The sequence below is a fragment of the Morus notabilis genome, unplaced genomic scaffold, assembly GCF_000414095.1.
Source record: "Morus notabilis unplaced genomic scaffold, ASM41409v2 Scaffold276, whole genome shotgun sequence".
Classification (NCBI taxonomy): Eukaryota; Viridiplantae; Streptophyta; class Magnoliopsida; order Rosales; family Moraceae; genus Morus; species Morus notabilis.
In genome coordinates this window covers 1,226,823-1,244,055 of record NW_010361626.1, presented here as the reverse complement: position 1 = coordinate 1,244,055, position 17,233 = coordinate 1,226,823, and positions in this window count along the sequence as shown.

Below are 17,233 nucleotides of genomic sequence, written 5' to 3'. Positions count from 1 at the left end.
ACTTATTAAGGTGTATGCAATATGGCATGGTATCGCATAAAGCATATACATGCATATATAACATGTGTAACTTTTTCTTTAAAATCTATTCATACTGTAGGCGAGATTCATACTGTCTTGATTCACAGAGCTGGAATCCACTATTCCCCCAACAACATATTCTCTTACTTGCTTACTTCTGAAAATGAACACCCATTAAGAGTGTGAGATTAATTGCCGTTTGCTATTTCATTTTAGCACACTTATGAAGGAATCTAGTCTTTTACTTAAGGCGTTTCTTCCTTTCCTTTATCAAAGGATTGTAAAAATTTACTATAAGGATCAATTTATTAAATCCTCAAAATATTATTTTCCTTAATTGCCCTTAACATACATATGTCTATATTGAAATCAATTATCTAATCTAGTAGCTAATTCTCCATAAATTACCTTATTGGGCTTATTCTGATATTAAAGCCTAATTCGGCCTAGAAACTTAATAACAGCGTTCTAACTCTTAGACCGTTGAAATTTAGACTTAAGCTGGAGTCCTTGAACTAATATGGGTATTGAACCCGTATCTAATCTTCATAAATTCTAAGGGCCTAATACATTTAGTTGGTAAGTTTTCGTTAGGATGTTTTGCTCGAACACTATTTAAGTTTTAAAAGAAATTATTGTTCGGTTATCATAAAACTAATTGCTTACTTATTTAGTTATAAGTACTAAAATCCCATTATCAGTCATAAATATATTTTCTTTCGAATGCCGACTTTGAAACTGTTTCACAAGTCATTTTATAGTTAATTTGTAAACCACTGTGAAACTATGTTTTAGAAACCAATTTCTTGAAAACTTCCTTCATGAATATTTTTCGTTTAAAGCGATGTCTAAAACCATAGTATTTTACTGAAATCATAAGGGTAACCAAAATTGTTTCAGTTTTGTCCGATTAAAACTATACAGTTTCAGAAATATGCATTTTACTATATCTTAGAGACGGATTTTGAAAATCTATTTTGTCCGGGAATTCTTCATCTCGTCAGGATCTAAAATTATCATTTTCAGAGAAAGCTAAGATTTAGCCTCTAACGGACTCGTTCGGCTGGCAGTTTTTTTTTTAAGTTGTTTTGGACAGCTTTGAGGCATTTTTTAAAATGGCTTAAAACTTGCATTTAGAGTTGAAGCTAAGTTTATTCACAGTCATAGAAAAACATTCAAAACATCAAGAACTATAAGTTCAAAGTTGGAATAAATGAAAAATCTCGCTCTAGGATCCTCATTTTCGCGTTCAAAGTAGTTGAAAAATTTTACCTCTAACCAATCATAATCCTTTGTTTACTTTTTTGGGGTGATAGAGGATCTCACAATCATAATCCTTTACCAAGTCCAGCCATCTTCGTTGCCTCATGCTCAATTCCTTCTGTGTTAAAATGTATTTGAGACTTTGTTGGTATGTGTAGATCTTACACTTCGTTCCATACAGATAATGCCGCCATATCTTTAGTGCAAAAACCACCACTGCAAGCTCTAAGTCGTGCATCGGATAATTCTTTTCATGATCCTTAAGTTGTCGTGAGGCGTAGGCGACCACTTTTCCTCATTGCATGAGAACGGCTCCTAATCCCTTCTTGGAAGCATCGTTATAGACTACAAAATTTCTTTCCTCTGCATCTGGAATGGTCAACACTGGAGCGCTAGTGAGTCTCCTTTTTAGCTCCTGAAAGCTTTCTTCGCACTTCTCAGTCCATTCATGCTTCCTTTCCTTCCGTGTGAGAGCCGTGAGTGGCGCTGCAAGCTTTCAAAATCTATCAACAAAGCGTTGGTTGTACCCTGCTAAACCTAGAAAACTTTGTATCTCTATCACGCTTTTCAGAGCTGGCCAGTTACTAACTGCTTTGATCTTTGCGGGATCCACTACAACTTCTTCTTTGGATACCACATGCCCTAAAAATTGTACCTTTTCTAGCCAAAATTCACACTTTGAGAATTTGGCATACAACTAGTTCTCTTTCAAGATCTGTAGAGCAGTCTTCAAATGCTCATCGTGCTCCTCCTTCAGAATGTCATCTATGAAGATGATGATAAACTTGTCCAGAAAATCCTTAAATACTCGGTTCATCAAGTTCATGAATGCTGCAGGAGCATTAGTCAATTGAAACGACATCACAAGGAACTCGTAGTGTCCATAACGATTTCTGAAGGCTGTCATTGATACGTCGCCTTCCTTAATTCGAAGCTGGTGGTATCCTGAACGCAAGTCAATCTTGGAAAAATATGCAGCTCCCTTCAATTGGTCGGATCGATCGTTGATCCGTGGCAGTGGATACTTGTTCTTGATCATAATCTTATTCAACTCCCAACAGTCGATACACATCCTTACTGTACCGTCTTTCTTTTTCACGAACAAAAATGGTGCTCCCCATGACAAATAACTCAGGTAGATAAAATCTTTATCTATTAACTCTTGCCGTTGCACCTGAAGCTCCTTAAGCTTAGCCGGAGCCATCCGGTATGGTGCCTTAGAAACTGGTGCTGATCCTGGCATCAATTCTATCTTGAAAGAAATCTCTCGCTCTAGAGGTAGTCCAGGTAATTCTTCTGGAACGACTTCCACGAATTATTTGACTAATGGAATGTCCTCTAGTCCTATCTTGATCTCCTCAGACGTATCCACCAAATTAGCTAGATATCTTATGCATCTACTAGCCAACATCTTACTTGCTCTCATCGTGGACACCATCTGCACTAACTGCTTTTGGGCTGTCCTCGTGTAAGTGAACTTTCTTTCCTCAGGGTGCTTGAACGTGACCTTCCGGCTTCTGCTATCGATGACGACATTGTATTTCCTCAGGAAATCCATTCCCAAAATAACGTCGTAATCGCTCACACTGATGACTATCAAATTCACGTACAACGTTCTGCTATAAATAATTATTGAAACATTTTGTAAGCAATAATTAGACAATAAAATCTTCCCGGAGGGCAAGGCGGTCCTAAAAGGTTGATTTATTCTATGTTTTGCCCTAGTTAGATAGTTCGTAATCTTAGATGACACAAATGAATACGTTACTCTGAAATCAAATAAAGCGTAAGCATCTTGGTTGGCTACAGGAAGTTGACATGTCACCACTGCGGAAGTTCTAGTTGCTGGATCTCCCATAGTGTAGGCATATATACGAGCTTGGGGTTCCAGAGCTTCTAATCTTCCCTGAGAATTATGGGGTCCGTCGTGATACGAACCCCGCCAACAACGTGATGAAACTTGTAGCCAAATATAGGATACGATCCAAGATCTTCAACAATTGATGGAAACCGCGACCCGTTGCTTAGCAAAGCAAGAACCTTGGTATGGTGAAGACGCCACAAAAGAGTATGGAAATTTCGTTTGATAAGTCAAGGGTGAACGCCACAAGGAAAATCTTGATAAGTTCAGAATAGTTCTTCAAGAACTCAAGAAGAATATCTCACAAAGTGAATAAACATCAAAACTTTATTAATTTTCATTTTCAGCCTTAAATAGCCGAGTATAAGCTGAAAAATGTTTAAAAATTGAAAAGTCATATCCTATCCTTAATGAGATAGAAGCCTTAAATAAGATAAACCTAAAAATAAGATAAACGCAAGCCTAAAGCTTATCCTAGGGAAGGGATCCGAATTTGACTCCAACTCCTTCCTTCTAAACGCCTAAAGATAATCTCTTAGGGAAGGAATCCGAATTTGAATCTAACTCCTTCCTTAAAAACGCCTATTATGCAATTTAAATGTTTAACTTGAAACTTAAACCTAAAAAGATAGGATTATGATAAAATCAACTCTTTATCCGTAATTTTGACTTTATCCCGGGCTAGAAAACACGCATAACTTCTTGAAATTCCCCCTTGCACGTGTATCCTAGATTGACTTTGATGAGTATGCAATTTTGGCTTTATCCCGGGTTGGAAAACACGCCTATTATGCAATTTTGGCTCTCTTCCGGATAGACTTTGATGAGTATTTCTTGCATCCCTGATGTTCACATCACGTCGATCGTGACTTAGATTGCATGCAGCTGATTTCCTAGAGCTCTCGGCTGATTCTGAGTCCTCTGTTGATTATGGCTTCCTCGATTCTGAGGGTTGGAATAACAGTCCCTGGCAAAATGACCTTTTTAGCACAGATGTAACAACTGCGTATCCAAGCTCTACATTCTCCAGGATGCTTTATTCCACACTTGATACAATCGGGGATATTGTTGTTACCCTGCCCAGCGTTGTTCTTCTTCTAAGGTTGGCCTTTCTGGTTCCCCAGGTTGAAATTCCCCTTCCTCTTACTATGGCCTTGTCCTTGCTATTTGTTACCTTGGCCTAGGTTACCACTTGTGCCTTTTGATTGGGCTTCCAGGTTTTGTTTCTCTTTAGGCATTTCCTCTTTCTTGGCTTTGTAAAATTTAGCCCTTTCCTCCATGTTTTGGTTGACCCAGTATTCTGCATGAATTGCTTAACCAACACAGTCCTCCACAGTCGTAGGCGGTCTGCCCCTACAACTAATTACCACAACGATGTCAGTTCTAAACATTTTCATCATTCTCCTAACTTTCGCTCGCTCTGAGGTCACCATATGTAGGCATAGGTGAGCTAGTTGCTTGAACTTCTGCACTACATCTACCACTGATAGGTTTCCTTGATAGAAATTGTTAAACTTATCCTCCTGGGCTGCCATGTTATCCAGATTGAAATACTTTTCATTAAACTCTTCGATAAAATCTTTCTAGGTCATCATATCGACGTCCCTCTTCAGTTCCACTGTCTGCCACCATCGATGAGCCTCCTTTTTAAGCATGTAAGAGGCACACAAGACCTTCTCTTAGTCGTTTAACCTGATAAGGTTCAGGACTACTTGAACATCAGTTAGTCAGTTGTCAGCTTCTATAGGGTATGTGGAACCATAGAACTCTGACACTTTCATAGGACAAAACCTTTCTAAGATTGAGACCCAATGTTTATCCTCTGCTGGGTGGTAGTTCTGTCCTTCAGCTTCTACAGGTGCGATCGGTGTAGGCGGTATTTCTTGACCATTCTGACTGCCGGCTGCAAGGGATCTTCCCGTGCATGTGGGTTTTCATAGGCTGGCTCCCCTCCAGCTGGTGGTGCTTGATTCTAACGTGCTAGCTGTTCACACAGATCATTCATTTCTTACTGCTGTGCTTGTTGCAATTATCTTATCTCGGGTATCTGAATCGTCAAGTAGACCTCCGGCTGTTCTCGAGCCGCTTGATTTAACGATCGAACCATGATCCTTCATTAAAAGAAAAGACTACGTAAGTTTTCTATCTTTCCCTACGCATAAATTACGTCTGTTGTATGCGAAAGGTAATCATATCGTGATAAGGGTACATGAAACCTTATTTACTTGATACATGATTTCGTTCAGACATACACTCTTGATTTATAAATATAATTTTGCTCTCATTTAAGCATAAACTTTTAATCTCATATAAGCTTCATTTCATATACATAACTTTTTAATCTCATATAAGCTTGATTTCATATACATAACTTTTTAATCATAACTGTTGGGAGTGTATGTCACTTCCTGCATCATATACATATATCAACATATCCGTTGGGACTGGCTACCACTTCCCATAATACATCAGTAAAAATGCCTAGTCAGGTCAGGGTGAGAGGGGCTACCACTTCTCACAATATATAGAATGTCAAGGTAACGTCTACTGAGAGTGTTTATCACTTCTCACTGTACATCATTACAAAAAGAAACTCATGTCAAGTCTAGGTGAGAGTGGCTACCACTTCTTAAGGTACAAAAAGGTCAATATTCAAAAGAGTAAAATATGCAGTGGGTGATGCTATCAGTCAGATGATAAACCAGACTCAGCCTCTGCATCTCCATATGAGATCTCATCATCCTCGAACATCTCGTCCTCAGAAGGATCCTCTTCCTCTGTGAACTCATCGTCACTCGCAATGATAACATGCTTTAGTAACTCCTCATCGTGGTCCTCTGGCATGTAGTCTAATAACTCATCGCATCGTCATCATCATCAGCGTGGTATCCCTGTGTCGCAGCTTGCTCTGGCTGAGCTACTGTCGTCGCAGATAGCCTTTAAGGCCTCATAGTGTCTCATCTACATATCCTCCCAGATATGAGGATCTCTCGGTACTTCCGGAGCATGATCAACAGTAGCACCATACAACACTGGTCCATACTCAGCTCTAATCTGTAGCTTGAACTCTTCCCAATTAGGGGGTTGGTGCTTAGCTCCCATCCTGAGCCCCCAAGCGAAGGTGTGTCCTCGTAGTTTTGAGGCGGCCAAATGAACTCTCAGCCACTTCAAAATGTGATAGATGTCGAATGTTATCTCTAACACGTTGATCCATTCCATCAGTAAGTATGGCTGACGACATCCGAAGAAGGTGTGGACATCCATGTCCACAAATGTAATCGTAGCTCTACGATCCTCCTCGATTCCTCTAAGGTCTATTGGCGTAGCCATACTCTATTGTAGCGTAATAGTATTAACATTAATATGAACTCATATTTCAATTATTTACATAAATTTCTACTTACTTAGATTAGGGTGGAGTAGGCACGTGACGGTGTAGAGTAGGATGACAGGATACCGACTCTGATACAACTGTGACGACCCTCCTAAGTGGCCTTCACTTTAGATAACATTAACTTATACTTGCTGGAGTTTCTTAAAATTTACGGAACATTTTTTTTTAAAGTCTTATAGTAGACATAAGTTCGAATTGCTTTCTTGATTAAAATATTCATACTAGTGATGTAATTTCGGGCGGCGGGCCTCCCGAAGCCCAAAAATTTTCAGGCTCGGCGGGCAGGCACCATTCACCACCCGTCTACACTTTTTTGCTAGGCTCGGGCATCACGAGAAGAAACCAACCTCGGCAGCCCGCCTCCAGTGGAGAAGCCGTGACCGTCGTCCGCCGAAATTTTTTTGAATTTTCCAGTGTAACCCGATGCCTGAAAACCCAAAAAACGGCTAGTTTTTTGAATTTTTGCCCGACCCGATTTTTGTTGACCATTAGACTGAATTTGAATGCAATGACTTTATTTTACCCAACCCGACCCACCGTCTGACCTACCCGAGCCCAATGGCTCATTTTGTTTACCGTTGCCTAATCTACCCAAACCCGACCCGACCCGAATGTGTGTTACCGTTGGATCCAAAAATTTGAGGGAATTTTTTTTTCAAGCCAAAAAATTTCCTATAAATACCCCCCTCCCCTAACCATTTTTCTCACACAAAAACTCTCATTCTCTTTTAATTTCTCTCAATCTCTCTCAAATCTATCTTAATCTATCTCAAATCTCTCTTAATCTCGCTCAAGTCTCTCTTGATCTCTCTTAATCTCTCTCAAAGTGCTCTTAATCTCTCTTATTTTTCATAATGGCTTTTTCTGGTTGTGGTGGTGATATTCCCGTTGATGCCTAATTTAACATCGAAGAAGGGTAATTTCTTAATGCTTTTCAAACGCAGGAATCGCAAACTGCAGAAAGAGTTGCTGAGGAAACTGCAAATTCAAGCCATGGTGGACATACTAGAGGTCATAGACATAATGGTGGTGGGCATGGAGGAGAGGCAAGTGGAAGTGCTAGTGCAAGTGTTGCAAGTTTTAAGAAGAAATGCAAGCGCACCTCAACAGTTTGGGAGCACTTCAACACATTCAAGGAGGTTGACAATAACGGTAACGTTAAATACATAGTGCAATGTAAATATTATGGTGATAAATTACAAGGTAACACTATTCACAACACTACACACTTGAGAAGACACTCTGAAAAGTGTCTTCAAAAGCAAGGAGGCGGATCCGATCTCTGCCAAACACAATTATCGTTTGACTGCCGAACCGGCGGTCTAACCACTTAGAAATACGATCCGCAAGTCGATCGTATGGAAATGGCACGATTAGTAGCCACATTAGATCAACCACTTAGTTTTACCGAACAAAGAAATTGGTAGCGTTATATTAAAATTATACCTAATCCTAATGCATAATTTTTTTGAAGAACTACTCTTAGGAAAGATGCATTAAAATTATATAAACAAGAAAAGGAAACATTACTCAACCTTTTACACTTTACTAGTGGTTGCATTACGTTAACGGTGGATATTTAGTCCGCCGTTGCCAATAAAGATTATTTAGCTGTAACTGGACATTATTTTAAAGGTTTTGATTTAGATACGAGAATATTATGTTTTAAATGTGTTATAGGATCACATACCGTCAATTTAATATATAATACAATTTTATCTGTCATTGATGAATATAGTTTAAAGGATAGAGTAATGGCTATAATAGTAGATAATGCTACTGCAAATACTAAGGCAATAGAACTTTTTGAAAATGATTTAAGTTTATTCGGTAATAATGATATATTTCACCAACGTTGTTTATGCCATATAATTAATTTAATAGTAAAATCCGGTTTAAAATCAATGTCAGGTCATATTAAAAGAATTAGAGATAACATTGCTTGGATTCAAGGTAGTAATCAAAGAATACAAGATTGGATTAGGTTTTTACAAGCATGTAATCAAAATCCTAGAGCATTAACCTTAGATATGCCCGTAAGATGGAACTTCACTTATATTATGCTTGAACAATGCATCGCCTATAAAGATGCTATAACAAACTATGTTAGTACAAAATTAAGACCATGATTTATAGACGAAACTAATTGACAAATTGCCGAACTCTTGTATAACTTTTTAGGTAGCTTTCATAATGTTACTTTAAAGCTTAGTGAAACTTATTACCCAAACATCACCATTATCGTTAGGAGAACTTTTAAGAATGACTATTTTATTTAGTGAATTTAGGACACACGAGGTTTTAGGAGTTCCTATTGCTTCTATGGAAAAGAAGTTTAAAAAATATTGCTCTAAATTACCAACGTTGTATGGTTTCGGTGTTATTTTTTATGCTAGATTAAAATTAGATGGTTTAGAAAGTGGAGTAGAAAACTTAGGTGACTTTTTAGATATCGACTAGTCTGACCAATTTCCTATTATAAAGGAAAAAATATTATCTCTCTATAGCTCTTATGAAAGTAGGTTTAGAAACACACCTCGTGTAAAACAACCGCAACAACGAGATGAAAATCCGCATTCATTCTTGAATGTTTTTAGGTTAAAAAGAAGAAGAAGACGACGACGACGACTCAAGGTGAAGAAGAATCTGGGAGTGGATCTTCATCACGAGGTGGCGGCAACAACGGCGACTTCAACGAGTTAATGGTGTACCTGAGTAAGGGCTTAGTTGTCGACAATAGTGAAATGTTAGATTTGGTTCAGTGGTGGAGGGCACGAGCATTAGCTTGGCCGATCCTAACTAGACTGCCAATGGATATTTTTTCGATCCCAATCTCCACTGTTTTAGCCGAACAAGCATTCAGTATAACCGGCCGAATACTTGAAGAACGTAGAAACGCATTGCAACAGGATATTGTTGAAGCTTTAGTGTGCATCAAGGATTGGGATCGTTCCGACCAATATTTATACGATACAATTTCACCGGCAAGCCAAGAATGGATCGATGAATTTAATAGATTAACTTTTAATTTTTAAGACGATCCCTCAGCTTCAAATTAAATTCTATCATTGTAATTTGTAAATATATATTTACTTTGTACAGTGTTATTGTAATCTTGTATAGACTTTATAAGTTCGTCAAATTGGTAATTCATCCTACAATGATTGCACTCTTTTTTCCTTACCAAGTTTTTATCCCAATTGGATTTTTCTTGGTAAGGTTTTTAACGAGCCAATCATGAATTACAAATTTAAAAATTAATAAATACATAATTCTTTTATATAGTTTGTGTGTTCATTTCAAATTTCAAATTGTAATATATATATATAATATAAATATTTAAAAAATATTTAAAAAAATTAGGGCAACTCAGTCGGGCTCGGGCTGCCCGACCGAGCTCGGGTAGCCAAAACCTGCCCGAAGCCCGTCCATGATGTTCCTCAGGTTGGGCCGGACAGCCCAAAAATTCAGGCTTAGGCGGGCTCGGTCATCGGGTAAAAATTCAGAATTTTCGGTGGTCGCAGGCAGCCCGTCCAAAGTTTCAGCACTAATTCATACCTTAACATATCCATTTTTCAAAGCATATAGATATATCTATATGTATATACTTAACCCTTAAGTCTTGCTTACTTACAGCCATAATCTACATAACCATTTAACATATAGTTTCAGAATCATAATTAGCAAAACTATTTATTGCGTAAAACTGATTGCGTAAAACATATGCTTAATTATGACCATGTCTTATTAAATTCTTATTATCTGATCTTATCTTACTTACTGATGGGTCTGAGTGCTCGTACCATGTGCGTGTAATCATCGGGACGTGGGGGTTTGCAAGGTCCCCAACAACACTGTGATTTAACTTACTACATGCTTTTTTTTTCTATCTCCCTTGCGGAGTCTGAGTTACCTCCCTCTCAAAGGCTGGTACGACACTCAACCGAGTTTATTCTTATAAGTGTCAGTTCACTTATTAAGGTGTATGCAATATGGCATGGCATCGCATAAAGCATATACATGTATATATAACATGTGTAACTTTTTCTTTAAAATCTATTCATATTGTTGGCGAGATTCCTACTTAATTGATTTACAGAGCTGGAATCCACTATTTGCCAAACAATATATTCTCTTACTTGCTTACTTCTGAAAATGAATACCCATTAAGACTGTGAGATTAATTTTCATTTGCTATTCTATTTTAGCACACTTATAAAGGAATCTAATCATTTACTTAAGGCGTGTCTTCCTTTCCTTTATCAAAGGATTGTAAAAATTTACTATAAAGATCAATTTATTAAATTCTCAAAATATTATTTTCTTTAGTTGCCCTTAACATACATATGTCTATATTGAAATCAATTATCTAATATAGTAGCTAATTCTCCATAAATTACCTTATTAGGCTTATTCTAAAATTAAGGCCCAATTCGGCCTAGAAACTTAATAACGACGTTCTAACTCTTAGACCGTTGAAATTTGGACTTGAACAGGAGTCCTTGAACTAATATGGGCATTGAACTCGAATCTAATCTTCATATATTCTAAGGGCCTAATACATTTGGCTCGTAAGTTTCCGTTGGGATGTTTTGCTCGAAAACTATTCAAGTTTTAAACGAAACCATTGTTCGATTATCATAAAAACGATTGGTTACTTATTTAGTTACAAGTACTAAAATCCCAATATCAGTCCTAAATAAATTTTCTTTCGAATGCCGACTTTGAAACTGTTTCACAAGTCATTTTACAGTTAATTTGTAAACCACTGTGAAACTATGTTTTAGAAACCAATTTCTCAAAAACTTCTTTCATGAATATTGTCTGTTTAAAATGAGGTCTAAAACCATAGTATTTTACTGAAATCACAAGGGTTCTTTGATGAATTTTATGCTAAAAACCAAAACTATTTCAGTTTTGTCCGATTAAAACTATACAATTTTGGAAATATGCATTTTACTATATCTTAGATTCGGATTTTGAAAATCTGTTCTGTCTGGGAATTCATCGTCTCGTCGGGATCTAATATTATCATTTCAGAGAAAGCTGAGATTTGGCCTTTAAAGGACTCCTTTGGCTGCCATTGTAGTGACCAAGAAAAATCCCATAATTTTAATAATATAATTCATGTATTCAAGTCAAGGATTTTCTTGGAAAATCATTATACTATGTACATTTTGTGATTGAAGGATTTATGGAATTAACATCTGCATTCCTAAATTCTGTAGCAGATTTCACGTTAGGTTCACATTTTTCCGATCAAGTAAATTCGATCGATAAATTGTCACCATACTTTAAAACGGAAGAATTTCCAGTACAAATACAGTTAGAGAATCTTAATTTTAAGAATCTCCCAGCACAGTACAAACTAGCATCCAGTACCCGTATACAGGAGAAAATAACTGTCAGTATGATTTTGGACAGTTTTAATGAGTAACTTAAGGGAATGGACAAAAGTACAAGGGGTAGGTTAGTGTGTGTGATTTGATGAGATGTGATGAGAGAGGTGAATAGGACTAATGATTAGTTTTTTTTCTCCTTTTTCTCTTCACTTGGCCGGCCATCCTTAGGGATTTATATCCCAAAATTTTGATTAAATGTTGAGTGTGCTAGAGGATTGATGTGATAGTAATGATTGAAAGTAAATCATGACATTTCTTCCTTCACTTGGCCGGCCATCTTCAAGGATTTATAGCCAAAAATTTTGGTTAAATGTTGAGTGTGCTAGAGGGTTGATGTGATAGTAATGATTGAAAGTAAATCATGACATTTCTTCCTTCACTTGGCCGGCCATCTTCAAGGATTTATAGCCAAAAATTTTGGTTAAATGTTGAGTGTGCTAGAGGATTGATGTGATAGTAATGATTGAAAGTAAATCATGACATTTCTTCCTTCACTTTTCTCTTCACTTGGCCGGCCATCTTCAAGGATTTATAGCCAAAAATTTTGGTTAAATGTTGAGTGTGCTAGAGGATTGATGTGATAGTAATGATTGAAAGTAAATCATGACATTTCTTCCTTCACTTTTCTCTTCACTTGGCCGGCCATCTTCAAGGATTTATAGCCAAAAATTTTGGTTAAATGTTGAGTGTGCTAGAGGATTGATGTGATAGTAATGATTGAAAGTAAATCATGACATTTCTTCCTTCACTTTTCTCTTCACTTGGCCGGCCATCTTCAAGGATTTATAGCCAAAAATTTTGGTTAAATGTTGAGTGTGCTAGAGGATTGATGTGATAGTAATGATTGAAAGTAAATCATGACATTTCTTCCTTCACTTTTCTCTTCACTTGGCCGGCCATCTTCAAGGATTTATAGCCAAAAATTTTGGTTAAATGTTGAGTGTGCTAGAGGATTGATGTGATAGTAATGATTGAAAGTAAATCATGACATTTCTTCCTTCACTTTTCTCTTCACTTGGCCGGCCATCTTCAAGGATTTATAGCCAAAAATTTTGGTTAAATGTTGAGTGTGCTAGAGGATTGATGTGATAGTAATGATTGAAAGTAAATCATGACATTTCTTCCTTCACTTTTCTCTTCACTTGGCCGGCCATCTTCAAGGATTTATAGCCAAAAATTTTGGTTAAATGTTGAGTGTGCTAGAGGATTGATGTGATAGTAATGATTGAAAGTAAATCATGACATTTCTTCCTTCACTTTTCTCTTCACTTGGCCGGCCATCTTCAAGGATTTATAGCCAAAAATTTTGGTTAAATGTTGAGTGTGCTAGAGGATTGATGTGATAGTAATGATTGAAAGTAAATCATGACATTTCTTCCTTCACTTTTCTCTTCACTTGGCCGGCCATCTTCAAGGATTTATAGCCAAAAATTTTGGTTAAATGTTGAGTGTGCTAGAGGATTGATGTGATAGTAATGATTGAAAGTAAATCATGACATTTCTTCCTTCACTTTTCTCTTCACTTGGCCGGCCATCTTCAAGGATTTATAGCCAAAAATTTTGGTTAAATGTTGAGTGTGCTAGAGGATTGATGTGATAGTAATGATTGAAAGTAAATCATGACATTTCTTCCTTCACTTTTCTCTTCACTTGGCCGGCCATCTTCAAGGATTTATAGCCAAAAATTTTGGTTAAATGTTGAGTGTGCTAGAGGATTGATGTGATAGTAATGATTGAAAGTAAATCATGACATTTCTTCCTTCACTTTTCTCTTCACTTGGCCGGCCATCTTCAAGGATTTATAGCCAAAAATTTTGGTTAAATGTTGAGTGTGCTAGAGGATTGATGTGATAGTAATGATTGAAAGTAAATCATGACATTTCTTCCTTCACTTTTCTCTTCACTTGGCCGGCCATCTTCAAGGATTTATAGCCAAAAATTTTGGTTAAATGTTGAGTGTGCTAGAGGATTGATGTGATAGTAATGATTGAAAGTAAATCATGACATTTCTTCCTTCACTTTTCTCTTCACTTGGCCGGCCATCTTCAAGGATTTATAGCCAAAAATTTTGGTTAAATGTTGAGTGTGCTAGAGGATTGATGTGATAGTAATGATTGAAAGTAAATCATGACATTTCTTCCTTCACTTTTCTCTTCACTTGGCCGGCCATCTTCAAGGATTTATAGCCAAAAATTTTGGTTAAATGTTGAGTGTGCTAGAGGATTGATGTGATAGTAATGATTGAAAGTAAATCATGACATTTCTTCCTTCACTTTTCTCTTCACTTGGCCGGCCATCTTCAAGGATTTATAGCCAAAAATTTTGGTTAAATGTTGAGTGTGCTAGAGGATTGATGTGATAGTAATGATTGAAAGTAAATCATGACATTTCTTCCTTCACTTTTCTCTTCACTTGGCCGGCCATCTTCAAGGATTTATAGCCAAAAATTTTGGTTAAATGTTGAGTGTGCTAGAGGATTGATGTGATAGTAATGATTGAAAGTAAATCATGACATTTCTTCCTTCACTTTTCTCTTCACTTGGCCGGCCATCTTCAAGGATTTATAGCCAAAAATTTTGGTTAAATGTTGAGTGTGCTAGAGGATTGATGTGATAGTAATGATTGAAAGTAAATCATGACATTTCTTCCTTCACTTTTCTCTTCACTTGGCCGGCCATCTTCAAGGATTTATAGCCAAAAATTTTGGTTAAATGTTGAGTGTGCTAGAGGATTGATGTGATAGTAATGATTGAAAGTAAATCATGACATTTCTTCCTTCACTTTTCTCTTCACTTGGCCGGCCATCTTCAAGGATTTATAGCCAAAAATTTTGGTTAAATGTTGAGTGTGCTAGAGGATTGATGTGATAGTAATGATTGAAAGTAAATCATGACATTTCTTCCTTCACTTTTCTCTTCACTTGGCCGGCCATCTTCAAGGATTTATAGCCAAAAATTTTGGTTAAATGTTGAGTGTGCTAGAGGATTGATGTGATAGTAATGATTGAAAGTAAATCATGACATTTCTTCCTTCACTTTTCTCTTCACTTGGCCGGCCATCTTCAAGGATTTATAGCCAAAAATTTTGGTTAAATGTTGAGTGTGCTAGAGGATTGATGTGATAGTAATGATTGAAAGTAAATCATGACATTTCTTCCTTCACTTTTCTCTTCACTTGGCCGGCCATCTTCAAGGATTTATAGCCAAAAATTTTGGTTAAATGTTGAGTGTGCTAGAGGATTGATGTGATAGTAATGATTGAAAGTAAATCATGACATTTCTTCCTTCACTTTTCTCTTCACTTGGCCGGCCATCTTCAAGGATTTATAGCCAAAAATTTTGGTTAAATGTTGAGTGTGCTAGAGGATTGATGTGATAGTAATGATTGAAAGTAAATCATGACATTTCTTCCTTCACTTTTCTCTTCACTTGGCCGGCCATCTTCAAGGATTTATAGCCAAAAATTTTGGTTAAATGTTGAGTGTGCTAGAGGATTGATGTGATAGTAATGATTGAAAGTAAATCATGACATTTCTTCCTTCACTTTTCTCTTCACTTGGCCGGCCATCTTCAAGGATTTATAGCCAAAAATTTTGGTTAAATGTTGAGTGTGCTAGAGGATTGATGTGATAGTAATGATTGAAAGTAAATCATGACATTTCTTCCTTCACTTTTCTCTTCACTTGGCCGGCCATCTTCAAGGATTTATAGCCAAAAATTTTGGTTAAATGTTGAGTGTGCTAGAGGATTGATGTGATAGTAATGATTGAAAGTAAATCATGACATTTCTTCCTTCACTTTTCTCTTCACTTGGCCGGCCATCTTCAAGGATTTATAGCCAAAAATTTTGGTTAAATGTTGAGTGTGCTAGAGGATTGATGTGATAGTAATGATTGAAAGTAAATCATGACATTTCTTCCTTCACTTTTCTCTTCACTTGGCCGGCCATCTTCAAGGATTTATAGCCAAAAATTTTGGTTAAATGTTGAGTGTGCTAGAGGATTGATGTGATAGTAATGATTGAAAGTAAATCATGACATTTCTTCCTTCACTTTTCTCTTCACTTGGCCGGCCATCTTCAAGGATTTATAGCCAAAAATTTTGGTTAAATGTTGAGTGTGCTAGAGGATTGATGTGATAGTAATGATTGAAAGTAAATCATGACATTTCTTCCTTCACTTTTCTCTTCACTTGGCCGGCCATCTTCAAGGATTTATAGCCAAAAATTTTGGTTAAATGTTGAGTGTGCTAGAGGATTGATGTGATAGTAATGATTGAAAGTAAATCATGACATTTCTTCCTTCACTTTTCTCTTCACTTGGCCGGCCATCTTCAAGGATTTATAGCCAAAAATTTTGGTTAAATGTTGAGTGTGCTAGAGGATTGATGTGATAGTAATGATTGAAAGTAAATCATGACATTTCTTCCTTCACTTTTCTCTTCACTTGGCCGGCCATCTTCAAGGATTTATAGCCAAAAATTTTGGTTAAATGTTGAGTGTGCTAGAGGATTGATGTGATAGTAATGATTGAAAGTAAATCATGACATTTCTTCCTTCACTTTTCTCTTCACTTGGCCGGCCATCTTCAAGGATTTATAGCCAAAAATTTTGGTTAAATGTTGAGTGTGCTAGAGGATTGATGTGATAGTAATGATTGAAAGTAAATCATGACATTTCTTCCTTCACTTTTCTCTTCACTTGGCCGGCCATCTTCAAGGATTTATAGCCAAAAATTTTGGTTAAATGTTGAGTGTGCTAGAGGATTGATGTGATAGTAATGATTGAAAGTAAATCATGACATTTCTTCCTTCACTTTTCTCTTCACTTGGCCGGCCATCTTCAAGGATTTATAGCCAAAAATTTTGGTTAAATGTTGAGTGTGCTAGAGGATTGATGTGATAGTAATGATTGAAAGTAAATCATGACATTTCTTCCTTCACTTTTCTCTTCACTTGGCCGGCCATCTTCAAGGATTTATAGCCAAAAATTTTGGTTAAATGTTGAGTGTGCTAGAGGATTGATGTGATAGTAATGATTGAAAGTAAATCATGACATTTCTTCCTTCACTTTTCTCTTCACTTGGCCGGCCATCTTCAAGGATTTATAGCCAAAAATTTTGGTTAAATGTTGAGTGTGCTAGAGGATTGATGTGATAGTAATGATTGAAAGTAAATCATGACATTTCTTCCTTCACTTTTCTCTTCACTTGGCCGGCCATCTTCAAGGATTTATAGCCAAAAATTTTGGTTAAATGTTGAGTGTGCTAGAGGATTGATGTGATAGTAATGATTG